The sequence below is a fragment of the Ascaphus truei genome, chromosome 6 (genome assembly GCF_040206685.1).
Source record: "Ascaphus truei isolate aAscTru1 chromosome 6, aAscTru1.hap1, whole genome shotgun sequence".
In the NCBI taxonomy this organism is placed as follows: domain Eukaryota; kingdom Metazoa; phylum Chordata; class Amphibia; order Anura; family Ascaphidae; genus Ascaphus; species Ascaphus truei.
In genome coordinates, this window is record NC_134488.1 from 46,067,642 (window position 1) to 46,077,972 (window position 10,331).

The following is a 10,331-nucleotide window of genomic DNA, read 5'->3' on the forward strand; positions in this document are numbered from 1 at the left end:
GTCTACACAATCGGTAGAAGTGGGTCTGAATCCCCCGCAGTGTCAAAGGTTTTCAGCAGGAAATGTTGCCAGATCAATTCTCAGGCAGGAGATATTGCAGGATGAGTGTCATGTAAAACAAGGGCAGACCATGTACAGATCCCAATATAAAATTTATAGATAAAAAACACAATGATAGGAATCGTACTCACAATAAGTACATAATTCATGTACACATAGGGTTTTAACTTGAGGCAGTGGAGTGCCGAACCCGTGTGGAACAGCTGACTGCTTCTTCTCTCCGTGACTCTCGTCAGGCCAGATGGTAGAGGGCGTCTGACGTCACATCCGAAGTGGGGATGACGACGTCCGGTCAGGGAGCTTTGGAGACGAGCAGTGGGAAACACAGCAACTCGGGAGCTGCAGCAACTGTGAATGGCTCTACACGTTTCGCTGTCAATGACAGCTTCCTCAGGAGCACGAATAATACCCCTAGTGGGTCCATGTTCATATATAAGGTACACAATTAATAAAATCAATCAATCAATTTAATATACACACAGGTTCTCCTTGATTAAGCGGTACAAAACTCTGTGGTCAAAACGGCGCAGTAATACAAATATTTAATAAAAAACATTGCTAAAAGACAAATAATACAATAGACTAATAAATATATAGTAATCATATAGCTCGTGGTGATCGGACCTGGACGGAGACTTCCTCCCCCTGAATCCGTCCTCGTGGATAATGAAGAGGAATTCATTGTGGAAAGAATTTTGGATTCCAGGTTACACCGAGGGAAACTACAGTACCTGGTTCACTGGGGGGGCTATGGCCCAGAGGAGAGGTCTTGGGAACCCAAAGATTTTGTACATGCTCCGCGACTAGTCAAAGCTTTCCACCGACAATATCCAGACAAGCCTAGCAAGGATCGTCCGGAGAACTCTCTTGGGAGGGGGGAGTAATGTCATATTCTCTAGCCTGCTGTACCCATGCTTGGCCACCGGGACTGCTGCCACTCTCAATGTCTTGTTCTAGCCTGCAGTATCTATACTTGTCCACCGGGATTGCTGCTGCTAAACAAAGGAACATTCCAGACTCTGATACCTGACACCTCTGCACCTGTGCTCCACCTCTCAGCCTGCCTATATAAACCTCCCTTTCCTGTTCCTCCCTTGCCTGTTTATACTGGTTCCTAGCTCCTGCAAGGTGCCTGTGTTTACTGCTGTCCTAGCTATTGCTATCATCCTGTTCCAGTTTCCTCGTTGCCGATCTCTGCTTGTTTCCTGACTTTGCTACCTGCCGCCTGCCTTGGACCCGTGCTTGTTTCCTGACTTCGCTACCTGCCGCCTGCCTTGGACCCCTGCTTGTGTCCTGACTTCGCTACCTGCCGCCTGCCTTGGACCCCTGCTTGTTTCCTGACTTCGCTACCTGCCGCCTGCCTCTGATCTCTGCTTGTGACCCCTACTTCGCTCCCTGCTGTTCCTGCCACTGGGATCCACTTCAGCCGAAGTCCAATCCTTAACAGAATAAACAGGCCCTACCATGGATTCCGCTGGAACAGACCCGGCTCAGGCTCAGACACTCCATGACTTAAAACATATCATGGTTGGTTAAACATACTGGACACCTAACAAGCTCCTATTGAACCCCCAAAATGACCACAACATATATATAAGCATATGAGTGTCACAGAGGAGTGCTACTGAGCATGGCAATATATATTTTAAAACCAGAGACAGAACATAAAACACAGACAAAGCTCAGTTTTTAGCACATCCAGTGAGACTCATACACGGTACAGTGCCTAAATATATATGTATAAATATCTAATAAGTAAAATGGTCTTTTAGTTTGACATTTTTGGCCAAAATTGTTGTAAGCCCCTGAGCCAACGCCAAGGCAGACCACATATCAGGGGTCCCTAACGCTAATATAAATTCTTAATAACCTGTGTAATAACAGGAAGAATGATTTATAGTAAATCTGTCAATATTAGTTGCAAAGTTCTGAGTCTGACTGAAGCTTTTATTAACCTGTACATTATCAGGAAAAGCACTCTGTATTAGAGATGTCACAGCCAAACTGCAAGCAGGCAAGTTGGCTCAGGGGCTTACAACAATTTTGGCCAAAAATGTCAAACTAAAAGACCATTTTACTTATTAGATATTTATACATATATATTTAGGCACTGTACCGTGTATGAGTCTCACTGGATGTGCTAAAAACTGAGCTTTGTCTGTGTTTTATGTTCTGTCTCTGGTTTTAAAATATCATGGTTGGTTACCAGAAACAACAAAGACACGTTTTTAATCGTCTTGGCCGCTTGGAAGAACAAGCCGCCACCGCGGAAGCTGAGAATCGTGAACTACGTGCAGCCTTAATCACCTTGTCTGGTCAAAACACTGTGCCTGTGCAAACCGCACCCCGTATATGCCTTCCGGAAAAATTTGGGGGGAAAAAACAATCTTTCCGGAATTTCCTTAATCAATGCAGACTTGTGTTCAAGCTTCAGCCCATCGTTTATCATACCGAAGAAGCCCAGGTTGGACTGATCATAACCCTGCTCAAGGATGAGGCCCTTGCTTGGGTCAACCCTATGTTAGAACAAAATAGCCCACTACTAAGGGACCTGGAGGAGTTAATCGATGCCATGAGTCTTATTTTTGATGACCCAAATCGTAGTGCAACCGCTGAGGCAACTCTGAACAATCTTCGTCAAGGAGGATGCTCTGCAGCTGAATACGCCGCTGAATTCCGCATATGGGTTAACGATACTGATTGGAATGAGGCCGCGCAGAAATATCATTTTCGGCAGGGTCTCTCGGAGCAAGTTAAAGATTAACTAGCCCGGGTGGAGCCCCCAGAGAGATTTCAGGACTTTGTCCGTTTATGCATCCAAATTGATCACAGGCTTACGGAAAGACGATTGGAGAGACAGGGGTTCATGCAAAGCAACCCCGGGTTTAGAGATGTCAGTACCCCAAGACGTTCCAGGGAGACTGAGGAGGAGCCGATGCAAGTAAATACACTGCGGGGACCCATCTCAACCGGGGAAAGGAATAGACGCCGAACAGAAGATCTCTGTTTATATTGCGGAAATGATGGGCACTATCTCGCTGATTGCCCAAACAAGTCCAGGCGGTCTTCTTTCCAGAGCCCTAGGAGAAATCAGCTGCACGCTATTTCAAAGACTGTTTTCTCTGCTTCTCAAGGGAAAGATAACCCTCCTTCGCGACACCCTCACCTCCTGGTTCCTATTATAATCGAGGAAGGAACACATTGTTTTTCAACCACAGTAATGGTCGACTCAGGGGCGGCAGGGAATTTTATGGACATAGAATTCGCCAAGAACAATTCGGTATCATTTGTAGCCAAGGAATCGCCAGAAAGGATGGAAGTCGTTGACGGTTCTCCCTTGAGCTCTGGACCTGTTACCCATGAAACCAGTAACTTAACACTAATCATGGAGCCCAATCACCAGGAGAAGATTTCTTTTGGTCTCATTCCATCACCTTTGTTTCCAGTGATTCTGGGAATTCCATGGCTCATGATCCATAACCCACTAATTGACTGGAAGAAAAAGACCCTCACGTTTCCCTCGGAGCACTGTCAGCTAGCCTGTCTACCTAAAACTCCTATACCAGAGTGTGTAGGAATACATAAGATTTCCTCGTCTCAAGAAAATCTTCTGCCGGTTCCTTACTCTGAGTTTTTAGATGTGTGTGACAAGAAAAACGCAGATACGCTTCCCCCACATCGCTCTTATGACTGTCCCATTGAATTATTACCGGGTGCTGCCATTCCGTTTGGAAGAATCTATTCCCTCTCAGAACCGGAATTGAAGGTCCTCAATGACTACCTACAGGAGAACCTATCAAAGGGTTTTATCCGACCCTCTACTTCTCCAGCAGGCGCTGCGCTCTTCTTCGTGGGAAAGAAAGACGGTTCTCTACGCCCCTGCATTGACTATCGGGAACTAAATAAGATTACGGTGAAGAACAGGTACCCATTACCTCTGATTCCTGAACTATTGGAAAGAATTCGGTCAGCCAAAATCTTTACCAAATTAGATCTCAGAGGAGCGTATAATTTGGTCCGCATTCGACCCGGTGACGAATGGAAAACAGCCTTCCGAACCCGTTATGGGCACTATGAATATCTGGTGATGCCTTTTGGACTCTGTAATGCCCCTGCTACCTTCCAGCATTTAATTAATGATGTCCTCCGAGAGTTATTGGAACAATTCGTAGTGGCATACCTGGATGACATCCTTGTCTTCCCAGATAACATCATGGATCACCAGAGACATGTCCGAATTGTCCTTGAGCGTCTCCGTAAGTACAAATTGTACATCAAGTTAGAAAAATGCGAATTTGAAAAGACCAGCATGCAATTTCTCGGTTACATCATCTCTCCCGAGGGTTTGAGTATGGACCCAGGCAAGATTCAAGCCGTGGTGGAATGGCCAATCCCTCGAAATGAAAAGGACATTCAGAGATTTGTGGGTTTTGCCAATTTCTATAGACGTTTTATTAAAAATTTCTCTGGCATTATTGCACCAATCACCCAACTCACACGGAAGGAATTCCCCTTCAAATGGTCTCCTAAAGCGGATGCGGCATTCGAACAATTGAAGTCACTCTTCACATCTTCCCCTATCCTCATCCATCCAGATCCAGAATTACCATTCATCTTGGAAGTGGATGCATCCGACTCCGCTGTTGGTGCCATTCTGTCACAAAGAATTGGACCCAAGATGCTCCTTCATCCATGTGCCTTTTATTCATACCAAATGTCAACAGCTGAACGAAATTATGACATCGGAAACAAAGAACTCTTGGCTATAAAAGCTGCATTCTCTGAGTGGAGACATCTACTGGAGGGGGCCAATCATCCAATTACGGTCTTTACGGATCACAGGAACTTAGAATTCATTCGATCCGCAAAGAGACTGTCTGCGCGACAAGCCAGATGGGCTCTCTTCTTTGCAAGATTTCAGTTCCACATCTCATACTGCCCTAGCTCCAAGAATGGGAAAGCCGATGCCTTGTCACGGTCCTTTCCTAATCCTAGTTCAGACAAAGAGCAAGAAGAAACTATTCTTCCAAAAATAATTTTTTTGGGTGTCACATTCTCTGCCGATCTCCTCACACGAATAAAGGGAGCCTACTCAAATGACACTTTTCTTAAAAACCCTCCTCCGGAAGCAGAACTATTTCTATGTGATGGTCCCTGGAACTGTAAGGATCGTCTGTTCGTCCCTAAGGAGGTAAGATTAGAGGTGCTCCAATTAATGCACGACTCCCGACCCGCTGGTCACCCAGGTGTCCTCAAGACACAGGAACTGTTGTCTCGCTCTTTTTGGTGGCCTAAATTAGCACAAGATGTTAAAGACTATGTCCTCTCCTGTGAGACTTGTGCTAGGACCAAGACCCCTCGAGCATCACCTGTGGGTTTACTGCAGCCTCTTCCGGTTCCAACTCATCCTTGGGGGTCCATATCAATGGATTTTATTGTTGACCTGCCCCGATCAAATGGACATAATACCATCCTGGTAGTGGTGGATCGACTTACAAAGATGGCTCACTTCATTGCAGCACAGAATCTTCCTTCTGCAGACCAGACAGCCAAGTTGATTGTGAAAGAGGTGTTTCGGCTTCATGGGGCTCCTGATGAGATCATATCCGATAGAGGGGTACAATTCACTTAAAAATTTTGGAGGACCTTCTGTTCCTCTCTAGGAATTCGTTTAAATTTATCGTCTGGCTATCATCCACAATCCAATGGCCAGACAGAAAGGACCAATCAGACTTTGGAACAATACTTACGATGTTTTGTTTGTCATCTCCAGGATGACTGGATTGATTTCCTACTATTAGCTGAGTTTTCTTACAACAACTCACATCATTCATCGACTCAGAAGAGCCCCTTTTTCTCAAATTATGGATTTCATCCAACCTTTATTCCTCGTTTTCCATCTTCGGGCTCCATTCCGGCAGTTACAGAGAAACTGGAGACTCTGCGAGACATCCAGGAGACCCTCAAAGAGACACTTTGTGAGACTCAAGTAAAGTACAAAAGAGCAGCAGACCAACACCGCAGACCCTCCCCAGAATTTCAAGTCGGGGATAAAGTCTGGCTTTCTACAAAAAATCTACGTCTAAAGGTTCCAACCATTAAATTGGGCCAAAAATACATCGGGCCATTTCGCATCTCAGCACTAATAAATCCAGTGTCCTTCAGATTAGAGCTTCCAAAGACCATCAAAATACACCGTGTTTCATTCTTCTCTGCTGAAACCTTTCCGTGAGAACCCGTTTCCTGGACGGAGACTTCCTCCCCCTGAACCCGTCCTCGTGGATAATGAAGAGGAATTCATTGTGGAAAGAATTTTGGATTCCAGGTTACACCGAGGGAAACTACAGTACCTGGTTCACTGGGGGGGGCTATGGCCCAGAGGAGAGGTCTTGGGAACCCAAATATTTTGTACATGCTCCACGACTAGTCAAAGCTTTCCACCGACAATATCCAGACAAGCCTAGCAAGGATCGTCCGGAGAACTCTCTTGGGAGGGGGGAGTAATGTCATATTCTCTAGCCTGCTGTACCCATGCTTGGCCACCGGGACTGCTGCCACTCTCAATGTCTTGTTCTAGCCTGCAGTATCTATACTTGTCCACCGGGATTGCTGCTGCTAAACTAAGGAACATTCCAGACTCTGATACCTGACACCTCTGCACCTGTGCTCCACCTCTCAGCCTGCCTATATAAACCTCCCTTTCCTGTTCCTCCCTTGCCTGTTTATACTGGTTCCTAGCTCCTGCAAGGTGCCTGTGTTTACTGCTGTCCTAGCTATTGCTATCATCCTGTTCCAGTTTCCTCGTTGCCGATCTCTGCTTGTTTCCTGACTTCACTACCTGCCGCCTGCCTTGGACCCCTGCTTATTTCCTGACTTTGCTACCTGCCGCCTGCCTTGGACCCCTGCTTGTTTCCTGACTTCGCTACCTGCCGCCTGCCTTGGACCCCTGCTTGTTTCCTGACTTCGCTACCTGCCGCCTGCCTCTGATCTCTGCTTGTGACCCCTTCAGTACTTCGCTCCCTGCTGTTACTGCCACTGGGATCCACTTCAGCCCAAGTCCAATCCTTGACAGCATGGCAGCAGTGGCAAGTAATTAAATAATCGCGCTGTTCTAACGTGCTTTCTGTCTTCACAGGGGGAAAAGCAGACGCAGTGCGGGAAGTCTGGCTGAAAGCTCGTTCTTTCATTTACTGGGCCCGGGAGCGAGCAGCGAGCATGCTGGGTTTGCACCCACGAGAGAGCATGAAAATACAAGGCTGGGTAAGAGAGGAATGTGCTGGAGAGATTTGGTGCCGACCACCACAAGTGTGCTAGCAGTCTACGGCAGGTAGCCCCACGTGATAATGATCCACCTGGGCGGGAACAATATGGTGTCCACCAAGACTTTAGACTTAATCCTCCAGATACACGCAGACTGTGCCAGATTTAAAGCCCCCTGGAGTGACGCAGTCGTTATTTGGTCAGAGATTATACCTCGGATGGTATGGAGGGGGCTTTCAGTTGGGTGGACATTGAGAAGGCTAGGCGAGAAGTGAACAGAGACATCCGTAAGTTCATCCTCTCTTGTGGGGGGCTGACTGTGAAGCATGTGGAATTTGAGGACAGGGGCATACTTGGCACAGGAGGGACAGGGTACACCTGCCGGACGAAGGCCTGGATATTTGTATTAATAACATGCGCAGTCCTTTGCAAGCGATCAGCAGTCAGGGTTTAGGATCACAGCTTGGTGTGTGGGGTGAGTCCAGAGTAAGTGGCCTTAATGGTGCCGGAAGTGTCAGGCAGTCATCGTAGAGACACCCCAGGAAGCATAGGACAGATCAGACACTCTAAAACCACGCTTATAGTGCTGGCGACAGCGACGCGAACAATGACGTCACCCGTCGCCACCAGCAAAAGTTATCATTTGATTTTTAGCGACTGTCGCCAGCGACGTCCCTAAAAAAATCAAATAGACCCGGCTTAAAATGTTTGGTCGCGACGTCGCGATGTTGCCTTTGCGCTTACTATAAGTGCTTGCGACGGAGTCAATGTATTTGATTCAAAGCGACATCGCGTCGCCGTCGCAAGGCACTATAAGCGCAGCCTTAAGCAGCAATCTAAGCTGTGTTTTTTGGGGGGTTTTCCCCTTCAATATGTGCATCAATACAATCTACACAATGATAAGTAATTAGCTAAGTTGTTGATCGATCCATTCTCCTGTGATCGATCGGTGACAATTCGGCTCGGTGGTTCACTAAATGGCTGTCAGTGCAGCAGAAGAGGACCAAAGATCCAAGTTCTGTGGGGAAGATCATGTGACCAGGCTGTCACTAGATTCAATTGGTGCACTGCTAGAGAGAGGGGACAGGGCTCAAAAGGGGGTGTGCCAGTGCCCGTTTCAGAAGAGGAAGGGGATGTGACTTTGTAAATGGTTGCTATAGAAACAAAAAGGCTTGTTACATTATAATAAATAAAAAAATGTAATTCAGAGGTGTTTTTAAAAAAAATGCTACAAGTATTTCTTCATAGTACAGAACCGATTTATTAAAACAAAAACACTCCTGTAGGATATTGCTTGGTCTGCAGCTGTAACAGAAGGCCAGCCCATGTTTACAAGAAAAAGGTTGACAACCGCTGAATAACAGGTGGAAGCTCTTATGGAAGTTAATAAGAATCTCCCACCGTCTCCTGCTTTCTCCCCAGTAAACAACGCGTCTCTACAAGAAACGTGCAAGACGGGAATGCAGTCGCCATCCCCCCAGCAGTGACTTCTTCCATTCAGTTTGAGGACCTGTCCTCTGCTGCACTTCCACCTCTCCCACAAGCAAACAGATGAATGTACAGTATGCTTGAGTGGCAAAAGAGTTTATCTGATGGGCGACGCCACATTATACGAGTGGCAGCTGGGCCTGTCCCAGTCTTTGAATAGTGAGTGTGAAACACTGCCCTGGAGCATTGTTCAGTGTGTGCTATTCCATTGTAGTTTGTGATACATTTTAACAAAAAATAAAGGGTCTTGGGATACACCCGTTCCCTGGGAGAGTGACGGGGGGGGGGGTAGAAAATACTACATACAGAAGAAATGACGTGAAGAAGGGCTTGTTTGCCCCAAATGTCTAATCTCACATCTACTTATTCTTGGAAAGGGGTTTGCTTTCATTTAGTTTTTTTTTTTAATCCTTTCATGAAACGTTTGTTTCCTTTCATGCTTTTCCATACGTTATCTCAGTACGTATATTTTGTAAGATCGTGTTCCTTGTCTTGGTGTGCTGTTCTCCTTGACTCTGTGTGCTGTTCTCCTTGTCTCGGTGTGCTGTTCTCCTTGACTCTGTGTGCTGTTCTCCTTGTCTCGGTGTGCTGTTCTCCTTGTCTTGGTGTGCTGTTCTCCTTGTCTCGGTGTGCTGTTCTCCTTGTCTTGGTGTGCTGTTCTCCTTGTCTTGGTGTGCTGTTCTCCTTGTCTCTGTGTGCTGTTCTCCTTATCTGGGTGTGCTGTTCTCCTTGTCCCGGTGTGCTGTTCTCCTTGTCTCGGTGTGCTGTTCTCCTTGTCTTGGTGTGCTGTTCTCCTTGTCTTGGTGTGCTGTTCTCCTTGTCTTGGTGTGCTGTTCTCCTTGTCTTGGTGTGCTGTTCTCCTTGTCTTGGTGTGCTGTTCTCCTTGTCTTGGTGTGCTGTTCTCCTTGTCTTGGTGTGCTGTTCTCCTTGTCTTGGTGTGCTGTTCTCCTTATCTCGGTGTGCTGTTCTCCTTGTCTTGGTGTGCTGTTCTCCTTGTCTTGGTGTGCCGTTCTCTTTGTCTTGGTGTGCTGTTCTCCTTGTCTTGGTGTGCTGTTCTCCTTGTCTTGGTGTGCTGTTCTCCTTGTCTTGGTGTGCTGTTCTCCTTATCTTGGTGTGCTGTTCTCCTTGTCTTGGTGTGCTGTTCTCCTTGTCTTGGTGTGCTGTTCTCCTTGTCTTGGTGTGCTGTTCTCCTTATCTTGGTGTGCTGTTCTCCTTGTCTTGGTGTGCTGTTCTCCTTGTCTTGGTGTGCCGTTCTCTTTGTCTTGGTGTGCCGTTCTCCTTGTCTTGGTGTGCCGTTCTCTTTGTCTGGGTGTGCTGTTCGCCTTATCTGGGTGTGCTGTTCTCCTTATCTTGGTGTGCTGTTCTCCTTATCTTGGTGTGCTGTTCTCCTTATCTGGGTGTGCTGTTCTCCTTATCTGGGTGTGCTGTTCTCCTTGTCAAGGTGTGCTGTTCTCCTTGTCAAGGTGTGCTGTTCCCCTTATCTTGGTGTGCTGTTCTCCTTGTCTTGGTGTGCTGTTCTCCTT

The 10,331-nt window shown here is 46.8% G+C and overlaps 1 long non-coding RNA gene across 1 annotated transcript in view; it reads left to right on the top strand.

Moving 5' to 3' along the window:
* LOC142496972 (uncharacterized) overlaps positions 1–9,044 on the top strand; it is a 22,898-nt gene extending 13,854 nt beyond the window's left edge. Inside the window, exons 2-3 of the long non-coding RNA XR_012802147.1 lie at positions 7,196–7,320; positions 8,743–9,044. This is a non-coding gene — a long non-coding RNA (uncharacterized LOC142496972). The remainder of the gene's footprint in view (positions 1–7,195; positions 7,321–8,742) is intronic.
* Positions 9,045–10,331: the final 1,287 nt, after the last annotated feature.